The sequence below is a fragment of the Protopterus annectens genome, chromosome 10.part0 (assembly GCF_019279795.1).
Source record: "Protopterus annectens isolate FY-2018-M chromosome 10.part0, PAN1.0, whole genome shotgun sequence".
Lineage (NCBI taxonomy): Eukaryota > Metazoa > Chordata > Ceratodontiformes > Protopteridae > Protopterus > Protopterus annectens.
In genome coordinates this window covers 1,774,741,434-1,774,765,215 of record NC_056744.1, presented here as the reverse complement: position 1 = coordinate 1,774,765,215, position 23,782 = coordinate 1,774,741,434, and positions in this window count along the sequence as shown.

Here is a 23,782-nt window from a genome sequence, read left to right as displayed (position 1 = left end):
GTTAACCTGTTCCTGCACCGATTTTACAGATTGCAGGAGGTGGCACAGTTTCATCATATGCACAGGGTGTGTACCTGGTATGCCTGAGTCTGCCACTGATACAACCAATTGACATGTCTGTGTGTGTGTGTGTTGGTGAGGGACAGCAGTACAAGATGGGGCAATGTTGATATAGTGTGTGCGTGTATGCGGTAGCCCTAGGTGTTATCACTTTGCATGTGTGTATGAATGCACACAGTCCCACCTCATGGCTGCCATATACAAGTGTTTGTGGACAGCCACAGACTGTACCTGCCAGGTCATACAGATCACTGTCTGTGGCCACGGACACGGTACCTGTGCCTGGCAGGGGTGCTACGGACCATATCAGGTACTAAGCTAGACTGGGTACTGTCATCAGAAGCAGGTGTTTGTTGACTGGAGACAGGTCCCTGTTGGGACTGTCCAGCACCACATGCACGTGGTCTCCTGGGGTGGTCCGATGACAGCACAGACCCAGCATTGCTGGGGCGGCCGCTGGCACTATGTGAGTGGCCGCGGCCCTGTTGTCATTCGCGATGGCTGCCAGCTGCTGCTGTTGCTGGCATACGGCCACGTCGACACTTCAGCCATCCACCATTGCCCTGGCTCATGGACATATAGTTGTGGAACAGATCTAAAGCGTCCCCCCAACATCTGTCAATGACCTCAGTGAAGTTGCGGATGGCAGCTGCAACATCACGCATACTGTCACTCATGGCTGTGCGACATGCTCTCAGCTCCCTCAGACCCTATCTGGTGTACTGTTCCATACGTGACTGTGCCTGCATTACAGCCCGAAACATAGCTGGGGTTGAAAGACCTCTGTGGGCACATCTGACAGGGGCAGTACGCCCACGGATGCTTCCTCGAGAACCCATGGATGTCTGCCTGTGTGGTACTGTGTCAGGACCCTGGCCATGGCTGCAGTGTGGGGATGCATGTGCCACTGGTACCACATTACCCTGGTCAATGCCCACTGTATCCTGTCCATCACCTAGGGACATTGGTGACAAAGGATGTATTGGCAGGATGACTTTGCGCATTGATGGGGTCGACAGCTGTGTAGTGTCAATTGGCTGACCAATGACAGACCCTGGCACACCTACCTGTGCCATTACACAGGTATCATCATTATCACTATCCACAGCAGCTGATTCAGGTTCCCTGCTGCACGACACCAGAGCAGCACCAGAACCTGTGGGAGTAAGACAGGAAACACAGTTTACAATGTCTACACAATGCCACCACTGATGCGCACATGCACACATGGGCACATGCACACATGCACACATGCACATGCTCACATGGGCACATGCACACATGCACACATGGGCACATGCACACATGCACACATGGGCACATGCACACATGGGCACATGGGCACATGCACACATGCACATGCACACATGGGCACATGCACACATGCACACATGGGCACATGCACACATGCACACATGCACACATGGGTACATGCACACATGCGCATACCTCAGTATATGAGATATCAACCCACAGACACAAACACACCTGCAATCAAACACATAGCACTACTGCTTCAGCCTATTATTACTATTAGTATACAGACTATTGAAGGTAATGGTATTACACACTCACCAGCATGGATAGGCTGCCTTGCTGTTACACCAGAAGGACCTGCAGAAAAGAGACATTTATCATCAGTGGGCACAACTGTGCCATTGATACTGTGGGTATGATACAGTTCAGTAGTGCAACAGTTAGCTTCCACAGGTGTACTGCAGATATTGAGGGTATCACTAATGCACAATAATTACCAAGATTACAGCTACAAAACGAGGACACACCTCACACATGCATAACCTAACAGTGTGCAGAATGGTCAACTATACACATGGCATGTTACCTGCACGCTCTGTGTCCTGCTGCTGTGTGGCTCCAGCCACCATCATTACACATGTATGCTGTTGTTGTTGCTGCTGTGCTGGAGCCACAACACTCAGGAGTAGTCCCTCCAGTCTGGTGAGGGGGGGGTGTCTAGCCACTCCACCACCTGTGGCAAGCTGCTGCCTGTGGATATCCGATGCACGCTGATGGACATTTCTAATTAAATCACTGCAGTGATAGCGTACCTGCTCATATGTCCGGTTATGTGTGTCTATGTCATTTACCCGACGGACCAGGTCTTGCCACAGTGCAGCCCTCTCCTGCTGGTTCTGGCTGGTTCAGGAAAAGAGTACATCGAAATCCCACACCAGGCTCTGGTGTATCTCCTCCTCCTCTGCAGCAGAGTAGACAGGGTTCCGCTGGTGAACCATGGCCCTGAAAAGGAGAAGGAAAATATGTCAGCAATATCTGTCAGCAAACTATAGCACACATAATACACATAATACTCGACTGCAGTGATAAAACTTAGAACCATATATAGCATCTGTCTGTCTATTGGGGGATAAACATGTACATGACCAGATATCAGTGCTCATCCGACAACTGTGCAACAGTACCTGGCACACTCCATACAACAGACTAGTATACTGCAGCAGTCAATGCACTGTTTCAGGTACAATACACAACCTCACACTGGGGGTTTGTATCAAGGTACTGTATGGGGAACATTATCAGCCCATGCACTGCACACACTGCACGTTACATATTTCACTGGTATTGCACACTACTCTTACTTGCCATAATTCTACCTACACCACAGTGACATACAGGGTAACACAGCACAACATATGGCAATGTAGTATGTGTTGATTGCAATACCTCACACATCTGTCACTGGCCTCACACCAAGGACACACACTACAATAACAGATGGACAGTCATGGTGAGCAATCACACTAGTACACGACATGCACCCAGTCACTAGCACACTCATTCCACCTCACATATTCCATTTGCAATGTGTTCATGGGTGTGAATTGTGTCCTAGGTAGGTAGTGTGCTTTAGGCCCTGGGCCTACAGCAGCATACTGTTATGCTACCCTGCCCCTTGTGACACATGTGTTATGATCGTACCTGCTCCTTACAAACAGTTAAACAGGGTGACATATGGCATATCACCTATCTGCATAACATTCAACAGGGGTATGTCTGACATCTACTCATGGGGAGACTTGCTTCTTAATTCTGTGTGGTCTACTACAGGGATTGTCATATCTGTGGGTAGGGTCCTGTACCTCCACCATATGCTCTATACTGCAGTGACATGGATGACAGACATAGGTAATTTGTGTTGTGGATGTTGGAGGTGTTACCATGGTTGTTAGACAACTGTCATGGGTGTGACTGAACTATGTATATCCAGCAGTGGTAACCTCTATGTAGGTAGTCTGTGTGCACTCTATGGTGTTTGAGTGCATTGACACAGTTACTTGCATATGTCTGTGTCCTTCTCCATATCTGTAGCTGTCATGGGAGGTACATACCGTGTAGGACATTGTGGGGTGTGCAGGGGTACAGTGACCTACATGTCCATAGCTGACACACCATGTCCGCTGACACATTCCATGTACAGGTATTACAGGACTAGTGTGCCACTGTGTATATCAATGTGGAGCCTATTGTACACTTGTTGCCCCTGTTCCCCCCTGACACATGCAGTGGTGGGCAGGCATGTACATATGTGGTGGTTACTGGTGTCAGTGTTTTTGAATGGGGTATGGTACTCCAGTATCCACACTGGTGTTCACTCCATGCCTGTGACACCAGGCACCTGTTGCAAGACATCTGCACACATGTGCCTCACACAGTCTATATATGTATATATATATATATATATATATATATATATATATATATATATATATATATTGATATATTTATATCTGTATATGGATATACATCTGTTTGTATATATGTATATAAAATATGTATATATAGATGTAGATATATGCATATAGATGTGGGGAGAGAGGGGGAGAGAGTGAGAGAGAGACACAGGGTGAGAGAGAGTGTGAGGGGGTGGGACAGAGAAAGAGAGAGATAGTCATATACAGACATATCTGTTGTCAGTCAGATCTATCTGTATATGTATAAGTCTCTACAGATATCTATATATGTATGTGTGTATTACATATATCTGTACGTGTATATTCTACCAATCTCGATGTCTGTGCATTAAGTGAGAACCTGGTTCAAGGCTCCTGAGAGCACACCAGCAGTACCAGGCTATACCTCAGATCATGCGTTTTGGCCCCAGGACTCGGGACAAAACGGAAAGGGAGGGGGTGTGTCCATATTCATGGAGGACACACACACCTCCAGGTTAGTGGCAACACATGAAGCATCACAGACCATCCAGGTGCAGATAACCATAGGCAAACCTGCTATACAACTGGTAGCATGTTACAGACCACCCTCCCAATCTCAGGGACCACAGTCAGCCTTCCTGTAGACATTGGAGGACATGAATGTCCCACCACACACCATCATATTGGGATACTGCGACTACCCTAACATACACTGGGTGCATTATTCTACCCCAAACACCCTAGCCCAAAGGTTCCCAGAATTCACTATGTCAAATGCAATGGAACAGCTAGTCACCTCTCCCACAACAGGAGATAATATACTAGACCTGATCATCACAAACATGGGGACAATGTGCTACACACTGGAAGTATACCCCTCACTAGTCACATCTGACCACAGACTAATCCCCCTGGGTATACATATCCCACCTCCCCCACAACACAAAAGACTACAGTGGGAAACCTCTCACATGCTGACTTAACACTTCTTATACCTGAGTTGGTATACTTAATGCCCACTGGGCCAGTGTAAACCACTTCCCACAATGCAGACACCTTCACATATGCTTTCTACAGACATCTCCAAGAATGCATGGATCATGCAATCACAAATGAAACCATGACCCTCTCCACCAAGGGAAGGCGTCCTGTCTGGTGGACCCCAGCATTGAACAGATTGTATAACAACAGAAGGTAGCTACTGCACGGCAGAGCATACTTCCATAGAGCTACGGCATCTCTGATCAGCAGTAGTAGAAAGATAGGTTTTGTCGTACAAACATGCAAGGCCAACAATGAGAGGGACATCGCTATGGTCACTACAGATAACCACAAGGCCTTCCTCTGCTATGTTACACACCTGGGTGGGAACCCTCAGTTGTGTTCACAGTTAGTTCACAGTGACAAACACTACACTGAACACACAGATAATGCCAACATTCTGGCAGACAGGTTCAGTGCAGGTTTCTCCCCTCCCTCACCCACACATGTGGAATTACTTATCCCAGCTGACTGTAACCTCCCTGTCATCTCAGATGTCCCGCTGGGAACCACCCTTAGCAGAGCTGTAAACACAGCATCAATGGGACCCAACGGTATTGCAGGTTGCATGCTTCGTGAACTGCAAGAGAAGCTACACATGCACATTACATGCTATTCAGCCGTAGCCTTACTACAGCATATGTACCTGGACACTGGCATACAGCAACAGTAGTCCCACTCCACACAGGAGGCACCTCTACAGACCCTGGTAACTACCGCCCCATAAGCTTAACCAGCTGGTACCTCCACGTAATGTATACTCATACCCTTTTGGACGGACAAGGTATCTACATATTATCACATAGACAATAACCCACTGAGTACAGACAAAGTAATCGAAGACCTGGTGTCACTGTTCAATGCTGACCTCTCATTTGACACCCACATTGCCAAAGTGGTTGGATGGACTTCCTACCTTGCCCACCTTATCATGAAGGGATACACATCCACATCAAAAGGGGTCACTGTACCCCTATACTCCTCCCTTATCAGGCCCATGACTGTGTACTATGCCCCATTTGGTATGTACCTCACCTGGCACTTGCAACAGCTAGGGGGACCCCATAAGTACATCACCAGGAGGATCAAGGGTCTGCAACAACTGTCATATGCTGCCAGACTAACGTAACTCATGCTCTATTCCATAGCATACTGCCTACGTAGGGGTGATCTGTGCCTGATGTAGTATGCCATGTCCAATCTGGCATTGATGGACATATTCCACCTCATACAATCCAAATCCATCAGAAGCACAACAGCTATGGATTTAAACCTCAGCACACATATGAATAGGACATACTGTAGGGACAGATCCATCACTAAGAGGCTTCCCATACTGTGGAACATGATCCCAGTTCATGTTAGGCAGAGACCCTCACTGACACTCTTCATGTGCATTCTTGACAAGTGGATGGGAGATCATAGGTTTACAGCAGGGGTCTTCTCTGTGTCACTACTAGACAGAGGCACAGTAAACCAATGCTATTATGTAGGGGGGTCTTCACTGTGTCACTACTATACTGAGGCGCAAGTTTCTAAATCTATTCTATACACTGTCTGCAGATAGCCTAGTACTAAACTATGACACTGTGAAACTTATATGTCTATGTATTTCTACATCCCTCTCTATCTATGTATACACATATGCATATTATGTATATATATATATATATATATATATATATATATATATATATAAATATATATATATATATATATACTCCTTTTTAGTTCCACATATGTATACACACAGTAACGTACTGCTGAACATCCATTACTGTACAACCTACTTGTACATTGCACTACAGCCTACATTGCTATGTGCACATAGCTACCGTCACATACATATGTATGTGGAACCTTCAGTGACAGTTTCAGTATGTCCCCAGCCCTATGCACATCTCCATATACATAGATACAGACCAGTAACACATCTGGAGGGTTCACAGTATGTAGAGTATTATAATAGTACTTTACATTACCTGTGTTTGTTGCAGCTGTTTGTGTAGGCTTGCAGTTGCTTGGCCTGCTGTCAACCATTTGCTTTGTTGTTTCAGGTTTTTTTTTTTCTTTCTCTTTCTTTCTTTCTTTCTTTATAATGTCTCTCTCTCTCTCTCTCTCTTTCTCCCTCTCTCTCTCTACCTCCAGCGGGTGCAATGACAGTATTGCATGTGTGGACTGGGAGTACAGGATGCTTTTGTAGGTATCTGCACATGTCCATGTGATGGTCTCTGCACCAATTGTTAGCCAGCATTTACTAATTGCATGCAGCCTGTTGTGTAGTGATTGCAGTTCTCACTGTGATTACAGGACTGTGCTATAAAAAGGTCTGTTAGGTAGGCATAGCCCTTTCAGATTATCAGGGTGTAGACCATGCTGGTTTGCTGTGGACACTGTTCTGTGAGTGTAAGGGTTGGTATGTCTCTCATATTTCAGGCTGTGTTGTAGACACTGCAATGCATGTTGTTCTGTAAGCTGAGTATTCCTTCCTCCAGTGTCCTGTTCTCCATGTGTATGTAAACTGACACCTACGACTAGTAATACTGTGTATATGGGTGTGTGTGCTTTCCTGTGGGGATTGTGATGTAACTGGAATATAGCAGTGGCTCTTGCAATCTGTTGCTATGGCTTCAATATTTGGCCTTTACATTCACTCCTTGTATGCCTGCTAGCTGTCTTTCCTGTAATGTGTTGCTATGGCTTTCCTATTTTCCATTTACATTCACAGCTTGTAATGCTTGCTAAATCTGTTTGGGCAGCAATTCCCTATGTGTTTGTTGTGGTAGGGTGTTACTGCATGCAGTGTGGTCTGGCCATGGTGTGGGCCTTGACACTTACAAGGGCATTTGATCATGCTGCTGAGCAGGCCTCAGATACTCTCAGATGCATCTTTTATCAGCCTCATGGAATGGTACATAGCAGTGGGATACTCCAATGACATATTCTGATATTCTGCAGTTGTGACTGTGGGTTATTTCAAGCATATGTATTAGTACACCATTTGTGCTGTGCAGGTGGTGCATACCTTCAGTCATTCATAGTTACCATTGTATGTGTAGTTACACCTTTCTGCCTACTGTTAGTACATTTGACAGGGTGTCAGTGGGGCACAGTTGACATTTGTTTTCACATCAGGGACATCCCTGTAACTCAGTCACAGTTGCTATGTCTGATCTCTTAACTATTCAACTATGGCAGTGTTTATCCTGCTCTGAGTATGTGTGTGGCTTGCCAGATGCTACTGTGACATTATTACCTAGTAGCTACCAACTAGCATGACTGTTTCTCAGCACACAGTAGTATTTTACAAATCCACTAGATTTGACAGTAAATATACATGACATGCTTTGTGTACTAGACTTGCTATATTCCCTTTACATTAATTCCTACTATTTTATGATATATTTCTTTCAGCACAATATTCTTGTATAGCAGTCAAGGCTTAGTGGTAAATCATGCAGACTAGTGTTTCCAAGGTCCTGGGTTCGAGACTGAGGGAGGTATTTTATTTTGAGGCTGAGAAAACTACAGGCCTTGTCATTCAGAGTGACTAAGGCACTTTTAAGCAGTTGTAAGCGGGTTAGCGGAGGTCACGCATACGCACTGTCGCTTAGCTTCACACACACATGCTTAGCTAAGCGCACAGACGCGCACTCCCGCTTACTACTGCTTAAAAGTGCTTACTGTCATGCACACCCCCGCTATTTTCTTTTAAAGAAAAGAAAATGGGGAGATAGGAAAGTGGTGAAAAAGGGGGTACAAAGAGGGTAGGACAGTAGGAAAACAAGCTTGGGTTTTGCAGGAGGGATGTAGGAAAGGCCCATAACTGCCCATTTCTTCATCAGCAACAGCTGTGCATATGTTTGTAATTTGGTGTGAAATTTGAAACCTTCCACCCCTGAGAGAGGTGTGAGGACAACAATAATATTTGTTGTATAGCCAATTGTAATTTTCAGTTTACATGTCCAGCAGACATGTGTGCAAAATGGGCAGCTATGTATGGGGCTTAATTTTTTTGTGGGTACAGAGTGCCCTTTTTTTTTTTCAGGTGAGAGTGGTATGTCACATACAGGAAGTCAGTATAGCTGGGGAGGTAGGTAGGGGAGGTTAACAGACAAGACAAACAAGACGCATACAGGGGTGGTGTATGACACATGTGGGGGGGTTACACAATTGACGGGGATGGATGTTTGGATATCTCGAGCCCATGAGCCCACAGATGGCAACAGTGGAACTGAGATCCCCACCCATGGGCAGTTGCCACTGTGCCTTCACTGCCCAGGACGTGGCTGTGCTGGGGTCTGTGTAGGCCGGGCAGCAGGCACGCCCGTGAGTTGCGCCACCTGTGCCTCAAGCTGGCGTAGGGGCCCAAGCACAGTGTGCCGGATCTCCGTACGCACCACAGTCTGCACACTACAGAGGGTGAGTGGATGTTCTCCTCCGGTCACACTTGCAGAGGGGGGACGAGCCCCATCCCCTGCAGCGCTTCCACCCACAGGTGGCACAGGGCCACCGGAGGAGGGTCCGGCCTGGGCACTACTGCTAGGTGCACTCGCCAGCTGAGGTGGGAGAGGTGGGTCTGCTGGAACCCGCCTTCCCTGTCGTCCTATGTTTTGCATTATCTTATAACAGTTTGGGTTAATAACGTACAATACCATTCACAATTAGTTGTAACAGCATGCATTAGTATTCCCATTAACCAAACACCCATAAATTCAAGCCATTGAACAGCAAGCATAACACATGCATAATTTGAACAGCAATACACAATCCAACAACATGCAGGGTTGATTGATGGCAACAGGCCATCAGGTTTGGATGTATGAGCAGGGCACATGCATCAATGTGCATGCAAATATGTATGAACCAACAGGACAAATGTCCAGGGGTGTTAATTGTGAATGCACATACCCATTTCACGTGGAATGGATTATTTGTGGTTATAGGGTAGGGTGAAGAAATATTTCATTAACAACTTAAAATACCTATACATTTGCTGTACATTTGTACTAGCTGCAGATATATACACACTACAGTTCTGACTACAGTTTCCTATGTGATAACTAATTAAGGTTGGTGATAGGAATGTTACTGCTACATCAATATACATTTCATATTTATTCATACACATTCATATCTGGCTCTGTTCAGCTACATTATCCTGCTACATTTGCTTTATATGGCTCTAGACAACTGTGGATGTTTGGTATTTCATACAACTATACTATCTGCATATTGCAAACTGAAAGCAACATATCCAGATTTTGGGACACACATTCCAGCTTCAGTACTTTTTTCAACACATGTTGCTGTTTGGTTCTGCCTGTCACATTCATTTCATTCTGTACTGACTGCAGTATACTTTATTCAGGAGTTATTACTACATTATTGGTGGATTCATACCTCTTTCTCACACTCTCTCACTTGTTTTATTTTTACAATTCAGGATGGTACTTCATTCTAGGCTTTATTGACATGTTTTACTTTTAGTTATAACAATCCTTTCCAACAGTCTCACTTGTGTCATGTTTCAGAATTTAAACAGGGATATATTTCACACATGTGTTTTACTCAGCTTCTGTAGCTGTACTTTTCAGCCCGCTGCAGGTTATGTACTATTATATTACAGGTGGGACATCTTTATTTCAGACTTGTTTCATTTTTATTTTTGGATTAAAGGCTGCATCACACTTTTGTAATCAAGCAATACTTGCAAACTCTGTTACACTGTTACTTACACATTTTATTAATAAGTGACTACACTGCACTCTTTTGAAAACTGTCATACTTATATATTTTTTTACAGTTACAGGGAGAGAATTACTGACCTGCCTGGTGGAGCAACCGCACCAGCCTATCGGCATAGGCACGACGGTTCATGGAACGGACACCTACAGCTGTAATATAAATGAAGTAATATTGGAATACACATCTCCATAATATCAGCTAGGTTACTTTCTTACATAAATAATTACATGTAACTTACTCAGTAGTGGGGAGTTGGGCATTTGCCGGGCCTCCTGGATCCAGTGGTTCAGTTGGTCCTGCTTCCGTCTCTTCAGGTCCGCATGGTGGTGACGGACCTGTTCACCAATCCTTGGTATTCCTGTGGCACTGTTGAGATCATGTGCCAACCGGTCCCACGCCTCAGCCCTATATGCTCCCCACAGGACCTGGCCTTGCATGAGTTGGGCCTCATGATCATGGACGAGGAGCCAAACCATATATTTGGACTCCTCAATGCCCCACCTCTGTGCTCGGAAGCAACTACCCTCTCCTACACCTGACATCCTGGCTGCAAGTCGGTTCCACAATCAGTTATGCTGTGTATTCCCGCCTACGGGGCTTATATATGCCATTTTTCCCGCACTTATCTGTGATTGGCCATTTTGGAATTGTATCAGCTTCACAAAATCTGCTTTGTCATGCTCCTCTTTCCAATCATTCCTATATATATATATATGCTATTACTGCATTGCTAAGTGCAATTGTCATGACTTAGTGGTTCAGTACTTTGACTATTGTGCATGGTATCCTGGGTTCGAACCTGGCCATTGCTTTTTATATTTTATGACTGTCTACACAGGCTAGGAGGTGTGTCTGTGTAAAGGCAGTTTTGATACAGCTTGCTCAATGTTGCCCGTCGGTTAGCTTGTTGGACTGGGCACGCTGGCTTACGGGCCGTTTGGCTGTCAGCATGCATATTACGCTCAGCTCAGCTACGGGCACACAGTTTCAGCGTGTTAAAATGCTGCTCAACCCCGGGCACTCATTTTACACCTGTTAAACCACTTCTCACCTACAGGCACTCATTTTACACCTGTGCAACCACTGCTTACCTACGTGCACTCATTTTAAACCTGTTAAAACACTGCTCACCTACGGGCAGATATACTCAACTTGTTAGAGTGTAGCTCAGCTATGGGCACATCTGACATTTTTTTTATTATTTATTGTCTCACATTTCTTCAAAATACATGGCCCATTTCATTACATTTTACATAAAATATAATTTTATATATGTACATATATGTCAGGGAATTGTTTCGTGCTTATTTCACTAAAAATAAAAATTGACGTTGTGGGGGCTCGAACCATGAATGCATCCTCTTCAGCCAACGTCTCTACCGCTACGCTATTGCTTTCTGGCTTACTTTGCATATTTAGTTCTTATATGCTTTTCCACTGACTGCTAACTGTGGCTAAGCGCCGGGCATGCCCGCACAAACGAGCGCACTCACGGGCAAACATCTTTACAACTTATAAAAAAATATATAAGATGTTCATTTATACATTTAATGTTCATAGTCTGTGGGGGCATGTGTTGTGTTGTGTTTATTCACATTTACACGGACTCTGTCGTGCGGTTTACTTTCGGGACTTTTACTCTTCTGGGGGCGTGTCTGTTTGCAGGGCTCGCCCTACGGACACACCCCCTACTCTCTTACACGGACCATGTTAGCCTTAGGTGTGATTCAGCATGCCCTCATGCATATGCATGGCATGCTGACGTCACACCGTTTAACTGCAGCCTCCGTGTAAGCCTTGTAACTCTTACACGGAGGCTTTGTGAATCCTGCCCATTGTTTTTAAATGAAAATTTAGGTGCAGGACCAACTAAGTCAGCTACAGCATCATCTATCAAAAGTACAGACCAATGTTTTTTAAAAACATTACACAACTCACCAACATTACTGGAGTACGTGACAGGCAGCCTAACTGTTTGTATATTATTATTAGCTAATTGTTCAGAACTAGCATTTTGAGTAGAAAAATAGGGTCATGCAAGTGAATCTTTAAGGGCATAGACTTCATCTATAGTTTTATATTGTATAGCCTCTATCAATGAGGTCACAAGCCATCTGACCTAGCGCAGCCTGAGCTTCATCTTCCTTGTCATGTAATCTCATAGTTCATAGAAATTGACCTTTAAGCACATTTTTGCATAAGTGTCATGGGTGCATACTCGATTTGTGTAATAGATTATTGCATCTGCATTTTATTTTGTAAATAGCTGTACTAAAATTCTTAAGTTCATCCATTCTAATACATACATCCAAAACGTTAATACTGGATTTGGAGTACAGGTAAGAAAACCTAAGAAATGTCATGGTTGAGTACAAATATTCAATAAATTTACTCATCAATTCAGCTGTCCCCCTCCGAACAGCAAAAAGATTGTCGACAAATTGTTTGTAGTAAGATAAATTACTAGCAATGGGATTATTATTATGCACAAATTCATCTTCCCAGAAAGCCAGTACTATGTTGGCATAAAAATTAGCACAGACAGTCCCCATTGCCACTCCCAGTTTCTGCAAAAAGAACTTGTCATGAAAAATAAAAATGTTATTTTCAAGTATGAGTTCCAAAAAAGCACAAATCAAGTATACTTTACTGTTAGAAAACAGACCTACCAGGGTTAAAAAATCTCTTATATATTCTATACCTAGGTCATTTGGTATAACTGTGAAAAGTGAAGTTATATCTAGAGTCACTAGAAGCAGTCCAGATGTATCTACAAACATATTGGACCATGAGTATACATCACTCAAAAATGTTTTAGTGTCCTTTAACACATTGGAAAAATCGAGAGGGGTTCAGTAACCCAAGCCTTACTTGACACAATCGGTCGCATAGGTGGATTATCAATATTTTTGTGCACTCTAGGTAACCCATAGAGGAGTGGTATTAAAGGATGTTCCACACAAAATAACTCATATAAGTCTTGACCAATCACTCCAGTCATAAGCAGATCATACAACAAGAATTCCACCCTTTTTAATGATACCATCAACTTGGAACTTATGAATCAATTTATAAGTCTCTGTATCTGATAACATCTCTGTCCATAATAATGACCCTGCCTCCTTTATCTGCGGGTCATATTACAATGACAGTGTTACTTTGAAGTTCCTTAAATGAAGAGTGTTTACCTGCTGTTAAGTTATAAAATGATTACTTAGAGTCAAACATAGAATTCTTCCTAAGCTCATGTTCACATAACCTGGTAAAAGCTTCAACCGCTAGATGCATCTCAGGTGTGAAAGTACTAGGTTTCTTAAGTATATTTGCACCACTGCTTACATTATTTTTAAATAAATACTTTAACAATGCATGCAAAGATTTTTAGATCAATAATAACATCAGATAAAATAGCCTTGCGAGCAGGTATAAAAGATACCCCTTTATCTAAGAGTCTTATCTCATCTGCTGGAGCACCTTCTGTGTGGAGTCTGCATGTCCTCCCCACAGACGAGATGTCTAAAGACATGTAGGTAGGTGTGTGTGTGAATGGGTGTGCCTTCTTTGAAGGTTGGGCATTGGGCTGGCAACTCGGCACCGTAAAACTCCACTGCGAGTCATTAATGGACTGGAGTTCTGCTGTGGCGACCCCTAACCGGGAAAAGCAGAAAGATTCTTACAGAGGGTATGCGATATTAAAAATTAAATTACCATATTCCTGTTTCACATCATCATACTGTTGCATGACTTCAGCCTAACTTGCCCTCTCCTTTGCAGTCGGCTCCTGGATCTCCCTTTCTGAAAATCCTGGTGGATTGGAAGTGATTCACTGAAGGAAGAAACAGGGGTTTTAGTTTTGTTAGTTGAAATATCTGACTTAGAGGTACAAGCTAAGCTGTTAGTATCTACCATTGTCACATTAATAGAAGTTAAAACTGGAGCAACTTGGTCTTCTTGTGTTACAGATGTTTCTGCATTCACAATTCTGTTGATTTCTGATGACACCACACCAGGACTGTTAGAATTCTCAGTGCTAGCCATTCTAGCTTCTGTTTCATGGGGCCAGGAAAAAAACATGTCCTTTGTTAAAATATGCCATGTCCCTAAGTAATTTCTTGTTTTTTGTCATTTGTAGTCTACTTTTAAAAACAGAGACATTATCATACACCATAACAATACTAGTTTTGCATAACTCAGAGCAAAAATGAGTATTAATATCAGTCTGTAGCTTCCTGATCTCCTCTTGTAACTGCAATTCTGCAGGTTTAAAGTAGACAATCAGCAATTGGATATAGTCAAAATTTATGTGAAGATTAAGGGATTGCCAGCGCTTAAGAAGTTCCGGGTGGCTGTCCCCATATTTTGGCATTCTTAATACTCTGACCATGAGGAACAACTTTATGTATTAGATTTGCTTCCATATGTAACTGCTGCCATTGCAGCCACTTATATTTAAATAACTTATCTTCCAAGTCTCTCAAAGCTGTTAAAAACTATTGAGAGCTATGTACCTCCATTTCCAATTCATTAGAAGGACATAGGGCCACCACTGGATTATGATCCACCACTATCATCCAAGAAAGGCATTCCATAGAATGATTCAAGGTGGTGCAGTGGTTAATGCTGTCACCTCCCAGCAAGAGGTTCTCTGGTTTGATTCTCGGCTGGGGTGCCTTCTGTGTGGAGTTTGCATGTTTTCCCTGTGTTCGTGTGGGTTTCCTCTGGGTACTGTGGTTTCCTCCCACATTCAAAAGACATGCTTCTGGAGCATTTCTCCCCAGGCCTCTGCTGAAAATAGGATCTGTGGAACCTAGTCGGACTTTCCCAGTCAACAAATGTTAAATAAATAAAATGTTAAAATTATGTGGATTATAGGCTAAATCCACATCTACACCTTCTGCCATGTCTGAGCAGTATAGCACACAAACAAAGTAATATAGAAATATAAACAGTGCCACTGCCCAGTTAAGGTCGACAAAATACACAAGAAACTATGAAATAAAAATATAAAGCCGACCAACACAGCTGTAGAATAATAGATTTAATATGCAAAGGTAGCACTTTCACAGCAAAACTGCTGCTTCATCAGACTTGCAGTAAAAACAGTCAAGACAACCATTTATATATAAAAATCATGACATATCTAATTGAAAAACTCAAAAAGGAAATTGTTCTCCCTTTTAAGACAGGTTTAATGGGAACATGCCCATTCAAACCTGAGTGTTTGTTAGCATTTAGACTGACAATCCACCTTAGTTCTGCACATTCTATCAGATTCACTAAATCACCAAGCCTCAGACTTTTACATAGCACTTCCAGAACAGCAAACTTAGAAAACCGACCTACCAGGGTTAAAACACCTTTTATATATTCTATACCTAGGTTGTTCGGTATAAATGTGAAAAGTGAAGTTATATCTAGAGTCAGTAGAAGCAGTCCAGATCTATCTACAAACGTATTGGATCATGAGTATAAGTCACTCAAAAATACAACTGCACTCTACCTAAAATCTATGAATAGGAGGTTGGAATTTAAATGTTTTGCAAGTTGCAACACTGACATTGTGCTTTATTGTGCTACCTGCATTACCTGTGATTGTTACTATATTGGCAAAACTAATCGTAGTTTAAGGAAGAGCATTTTGGAACATGCATGTGATATCAAGAAAGGTAAACAAAAGTACAGTTTTGTACCTACCATAAATGTAGATGTTCGAGGATCTCCATTGCTGCAGTCCTGACAAATTGGTACTCCGCCCACCCCACATCCATCAATAAAGGGCTAGAACGAAGGCCGCTCATGTCATGGGCGCTAGAGACTGTACTGTACTTGTCAAATGCAAATGCGGCAGCCATAACCTCAGTCCTTTCTTGCTCAGATGTCATGTCAGCAAAAAAAAAAACACCACCCAAAACCCCAAAAAAAAAAAAAAAAAAGGGGAGAGGAGGAGGGAACTGCAGCAATGGAGTCAAAATCCTCAACATATATGGTAGTACAAAACTACAAAACTGTACTGTTCCCCGTCTCCCCTCCTGTGCTGTGGGTAGGATATGTAGAATCCCAGAAAAAGGAAAGGGGCAAGGCAGAGCAGGAAAAGGAGGAGCTGGTACAGACAAGCAGAGGCACTGCAGCAGCAAACCAGCCCCTAGATCTAGAATAAGAATAAAATGAATGAGTATGTACAGGTAATAAAGTAGAACAGTAGTACAAGTCCTCCAGAATGTAGTAGTAGCTACCCCCTCTCAAAAAAAAAGCAGTAGAGGTGGCTGTAGCCCCTAGTAGAATGAGGCCTGGCCAACTGGAACCTCCATTCCATGATGAGAGTAAAACAAACAATGGGAAATCCGATCCCACTTGGAAATAGTTCCACTTGGAGCTTTCCCAAACGAACAAGAAACAAAACAAAAAAAAACAATCAACTGTTGAGATCACTCATTGGTTCTGAACAAATACTACTGCTACTGTAATGCACATCCAAAGAATGCAAAACTCTTCTTTTTAGGCTTTCTTTTAGGGGCATGCATAGGCATAAAAAATGTGTAGATTGGTTCAATGCCACATTAAAAACTACCTTAGAGAAGTAGGAGTAGAAACTAGGGAAACTCTGTCCTCTGAAAAACTCAGAAAAAGTTCCACCTGTAATTCTGTACTTAATTCGCAGAAGTAAAAGAAGTAAAAGCCAAAAAAAAGAGGACAAAGCAGCCAGCAAGGCGCTTTCAACACAACAAGTTCAATTCAGCCGTAGCTGCAAAATCAAAAGGAGAAAAGGAGGAGGAAGAAAAATTAAGGGTCTTATATTCTTGTATCTCTCTTATATCTTGCCAAAGCAAGTTAAAATTTGCAAGAAATGTGAAAAATAAAGGGAAAGCAGAAATAAAGCATGCACTTTATAGAAGAGAAGGACAAACCCTGTCCAGTAACATAGTCAAACTTGTCAAACATAGGCAAAAGTACAACAAAAAGTCTAAAAAAGAAAAAGAACTCTCTCAAAGCAAAGTCAAAATCAGGCTTCTATAAAAGTTCAAACTTTTATAAAGAACATCTTAAAAAAAGACATCATAAACTTTCCGAAAGGGCAAAGGGAAAGCTGGGCTAAAACTGAAACCATCCTTGCAAACTGTTGGTGGAGAATGCTCCCTCTGCTTGAGAAAATAAGGTGCTTGGATGAAAAATTGTTGAGGTGAACCTTGGAATTGAGAGGTGTCCTGTGAGAATGAGATGGTGACAGAGGGGGTGGAAATGAGGATCCCAATGTTCCGGCTAGGCCACTCCGGCAGGCCAGGCCCTTCTGAAGGAGAGCTTAAGGAGGAAGGAAGAAGACCGAAGGAAGAAGCATATGAAGGAAGGTTGCTCTACTTGCGGGGCTTGCATCTCTATCAGGCTGCTTCAATGAAACAGCCTGTGCAAAAACAGAGGAGAAGCTTAAGCAAATATGAGGGAACAGATCTATGTCTGAGAGCCCCCAAGCCATGGTCAACTTGAGAAAAGTTCCTGTCCCAGCACCCGAATGAATGAGGATCTGTCAAATTGAACCATTGCCATGTCCTCCATGTGCTCTCAGAACAAGAGTGAATTAGAATGTGCTCCTGTCACAATCCAATGCAGAAGAAAGATGCAGAGGAAAGCTTGTCTGCAATCTGTGTGTTGATAGCTGATGATGCTTGTATGAGGTCCACTGAGTTGATGTACCCCATGACAGTTGTGTTGTCAGTTGAATCAACACCAGTCCCGGTCAAGTAGATGTTGAATGCCTTCAATGCAAATTGAACTGCCAGCATCTCCTTCATGTTGATATGCAAGTGAAGCAGAATTCCTTTTCCTTCTTTTGAATATCTGAGGCAAATATCATCCTGAGCATCTGTCGAGGCAATCTTCCTCCCTATTGAGGTGAGCTTCCCAGGGTCACAAGAAAGAGTTTGTTTACGTAGGTGAGGTTTTCTTAATGACAGTATCTGAATCGCGGGCAAGGTTGAATCCAAAGATGTCTGAGACCATAATAACACTTTAGAGCGCAGTTTGTAGATGGGAAGTCAGTGTTCCATCAGAAATACCTAGCTATCCAAAACTAGAACCTGCAGGTCAGAAGAGACCCTATGATTGCACTGAATGCCATGCAGCCCAATAGCTGAAGGATGGAAGTGGTGTTATCTGATAGGTGAAGAGAAGGGTAAGTGTGGGAATCTGATTATCCATGGAGGTAGGAAGTTGAAGATAAATCTCTGAAAAATACATCTCCTGGACTTTACTAGGTAGGACTTATAGTCTCATCAAAACTGTCACTACATCAGTCAGATGTCGTATCAAAACATATCAATGATAAGCCAGTTATTGAATTCTCGCCAGCCTCCCATATAAATTAAGATTCCCAGCGGAGAAAAGCTCCCCTTGGCCGGAGAGAAGCTAAACAGGGAGCCAGATAAGGACGAAAATGCTGGGCAAAGCAGAGAACTAAGGGGAAGGGCAAGATGAACTGAATTCGATGTGAATGTGAAGATAGGCCTCCTTGATGAACTATCAAGTGATGTAGCCATAGGAATCAAAGCAGCACTGAGTGCACTAGTCCCGATGTGAATGTGACACTTCGCCTGCAGGCTTTAGGTGCTTGAATGTGAATTTCCCAATTTCGCCTTGAAGAATTAGTAAACTAGCACTCCATCAAGATGGGAAAAGTATTTCCTTTCCTTCCTTTAGAAAGAAATGAATTTCACATTGCGTGCAAGGAAGCCAGAAAAGAAACTGCTGTGTGCTCCCAACCTGATGAGAGAAAAAATCTGTGCTTAAGAAGGAGAAAGCGAGAAAGGCCTGTGAAAATAAAACTTGAAAACTGGGCCTGTGTGCTCCAGTCTTAATGTCCTCGGCCACCAAACGCCATAATGCCCCAGTTTTGGTAAAAAAAAAATAATTCCTCCCTTTAAAAGAGAGTCAGCACCTGAAGACCTGGGTCCGTGCAGCTGCTCGGCCTGCCCATGACCCCGCCTTTTTGCCAGCCCAAATCCCAAGAACTCAAGAAAAGCCCCAGTAGCAGGGGGGGAGTCAGAGGCCCTCCACCTCGTAACGACTCAATGAGGAAGCCCTAAAAAACCCCAGGGAAAAGACCATCTAGAAGCAAAATCCGAAGAGGAAAGACCTGCAGAACCAGCAGTTACCTTCTGCACCAACTTACTGGCTTTTCCACCATTTTCAAAAACTGATTCCACTGAGGCCCCAAAAAGAACATCAGACTTCAAACCCCATCTCAGAATGAGGGCAGTAACATGCTCTGACAAGGACTGATCTTGCCAGGCATTATTTCAGAACAACAACACAACTAGACACAGCCAAGCTGGAAGATGTATTTGTAAAAAACCAAACTCAAAAGAATGCTTACCAACCTGGCTGGAAGCATCATGCAAACCACAGAAGCCTTAACAATCAACACCTTCAAGCATTAGCATCAACTAAAAGCTCAATTGACTTAGCAAAAAATTCTTCCTGATACGCATATGTTTATGAATTTTTATTGACAAAGCTCCAAACCTGAGCCTGTATAGAGAGCATTTTTTTTACTCCAAGCTCATAGCAGAGCACAATTAGAACTGATTTTACCCCCACTTTACACAGTTAAAGCATTTCCTTCCTTGAGAAAAAGTTTTTCTGGTTTTGGGGCCCCTAGACACCTTATACTTGTCAGCCCTAGCTAGGAAAGTGTAGTACTGGTCTCCTTGGGCATGGGAGGCAGAGAATCTGAAGTAAATGGGGCGAACCAGAGAACATCTCTCCTGAGGAACACCTCAGAGGGGAATCAACTGAGGTCAAAGGATACAAAGGAAGGAAGCTCGGCCCTTTCAGTGGGAAAAGCAATAATCTTGGCCATCCCACTGAAAATGTTCCTCAATGGAATCAGAAAAGAAAATGTTAGAATTGGACTTCTGGAGCTCCTAGAGGTGAAAAGTTTCTGAAGAAGAATGGAAAGAAATGTGCTCTTCCACAGAGGAAGGAATTCTCTTCCTCAGACCAGGAACTGAAATCCTGGACAACTCTCCTTGGGGGAAATGGCAGGAATGGATGGAGGAATTAATTCTACCTCAGAAATCTTCTGCCACATGGACTCTGGGCCCTAACAGATGGACCCAGGGGCTGAAACCTGTAAGGAGTAACATGGCCTTCGCCTTCTGCCTTATGAGGTATGCTAACAAAGACCTCTCTTTCAGCCATTAGAAACAACAAAGCCCTCGAGGAGCCACAGGCAACAAGGCACCAGCCACTTATAAGGAAGCTACAGGAAGCTACTTCCACAGGTAGCAAGAGCTGTCCTGCCATGACTAGGCTCCCAGGGAACACAGGACACACTGTCCAGTCAGTTTGCCCCTTGAAGGAGGTACAAAGACAGAACCTCCCTCGGTGAAAAGCCACCGCACAAAGAGAGGTAAACTGCATGTTTAGATTACAGTAGTTAAATTGGTGCGGCATCCGAATCCCATTCCTTTTGCATAATAAGTAGCCAACTACTTATAGCAAGTAATAATCTCATGCCAATTCTTAATAACAGCTCAGGCCACAAAGCCTGCTTCAACACCGAATGGGAATACCTATGAAGAGGAAACATCCTTAGAAGAGTTTACATTCGACGCCAGTTCTGACATCCGTACATACAATACAAATGAATGACAAATCCGAGTCAACAACAGGGTACAGGAAAGACAAAAACGGAATCTGAAACCCGAAAACAACGATATTGCCGGTCTGAAAGAAAAAGACAACATTCTGCCACAGGAGCTCTTAACCAAGCTGAAATCCGGTGTGCCGGGTTATGGCAAGAAAGACTGAGGCTATGGCGAGGGTCACTGGCTGCTTCATGACAATTCGCGGCGCGAGTAGCTGAGTTATGGGCCCCGTCATGCGCAGCGAGTACCCACGCAGCAACATTCCAGAATGGGGAGATCTACTCCCGGATCTTGTAACATCTAATGCACTGGCCAAGCAAGCTACTGAAAATGGGAATGAACATAAATGTAAGTTTCATTTCAATGAAGACCAAGCTTTAGACACTGCAAACATGAATAGAACTGAGAAGCCAGTTTAATTTCTTTACAGCTGTTCTGCATTTCCACTGAAAACAGTTAAATATTTGAATATTTTGACTACAGTTAAATACTCAGTGAAGTTTATGTTTTTATCTTTTATTCATTTGACATGCTGCAAGGTTTGCTGACAACAATAACCGCAGTTTTTCATAAAATGTATTTTACATTTAATTCATCACAATACAGCTTGTTTGCTATTTCACACATTCACTACATGTTTTACTAAAAGACAACACAACCTTCACTTAGGCAGTTGGTCTTCTTGAATTAAAGAGAAACATTTTATCATTGGACTGGTGTTAAGTTTGGTGTGATTACCAGAAGAGATTAAAACTTCATCCACACACACCATGTTGAAATCAAAAACAGACTTGTTAAATGTTTACCCCCATTTATATTCAGAATACAGGCTACTTAATAACCGTAGTTTGAGCTCCTGAGTCAATGGGGCTCTTACCTTGTAATACTTTAATGGGTAGTGTTACTTCATGTTAGGATTAAAAGGTTTTAGAAGATGGATGCCGTTTTCACATGCTCTCCAGATATGCAAATTATGCTTTGTGTTTTATCACAGACATGTCACAAAAGCACAGCAATTAGCAAGTTTGTCACGAGAATTTTTGTTTCAGAAATAATCTTCTATGGAACATGTGAAGTATTCCTGAACATTTTATGCACAGACCATCTGCTGTTTTTTCTTTCATCTTGTATGTGCCATATGGCACTCAAACTCCATGAAAACTTCATCTAAACAATTGTATTTCAGAATCTGTATTTCATTTGCTACATTCCATTCATATAAATGTAATGATTGAACCTTCGTTTATGATTATATTTTTGAAATTCCAGCAGTTGTAGAATGTAGGATGGTCTTGAAAATGAAGCTTGGGAGATCATTTGGCATGCAACAATTAAGAGAATTATAACAATTATCTTAGGAGAGACGTTCCTGCCATTACTTTCCCTAACATATAAATTAATGCCAAAGATTGTTCTGTTGATGTTAATATTGCTTTCTATTTTCATCTGTCCGATTAGTTATTGTGTAGCTTTTAACCAGTGTTTTGCTCACATGATTTGTGTATCACTCAGGCATCTGACACCTTTTTTATTGTTTATTTAATTGTATGCATGAAATAAAATATGTTAGAAAATGTATACTGAACGAATATTCGGCTTCAATATTTTCTTGCAGCTGTATTGTATGATTTCTGAAATTACTGTATGTGTCAAGACAGATAAAAGATTGCACTTTTCTTTGTTTCAGAAATGTTTGTTTTTGAATCATTTCATGCATAAAAAAACAAAAAAAAAACAAAGTATACATGTTTCATAATCAATGTCCCAAAATTTCTTTGGAAGGGGAGGGAAGGGGGCTGTCCAGACTCACTGTAATAACAAGCTTTGCACTACAAGTGTTATACATCTTGATCAGGAAGTTGTGAAGGCATGCAGGTATTTCCTGAAGGCAGTCTATGGGACCTCACAAGGTGGGGTTAGCAGCCAATGGGACCTCACAAGATGGGGGTTAGCAGCCAATGGGACCTCCGAGGTAGGGGTTAGCAGTCAATGGAATCTCATGAGGTGGGGGTTAGCAGCTAATGGGACATCACGAGGTGGGGATTAGCACACATTCCCCAGTAGCAGTATGATGCTGCATCAGTACCCTCAGTCTGTTCACTCGGCCAGGATATTCTTCAGGATAAATACAAGAGAGGCTAAGACAGATCCTGTAGACCTGGAGAATGAGGAGAGGCATTGGTAGGAGCTGATGTTCAACTGCTGGAGGAAGGGAAGCTTGTTTTCTAATTGAAATGTCTTATACTTATAGAAAGACATGGAGCCATTTGGTGAGATCTAGCACCTTAGAGCTAATTTGTTTGGAAGAGTGTGTTCTATTCCCATAATATTCCAAAAGCAAGTATTTAGTATGTTTTCATTGCTAGAGGTGTATGTGTAAGAAGTCAGCTTTCTTGATGTGTGTGTAGTATGATTGTGCAATGGAAATACAGAAAACTGATATGTAAGTGATGTAGCCTCAGAGTCATTCTGTGAGGTGAGACATGTTTACTTTCTGAAAATTCCATCCATAAAGATTCTATCACTTTTCATGAAAGCATGCAAACATGTAACTAATGCAATATGATATGAAAAAATAATAAACATAGTCTGCTGATGCTA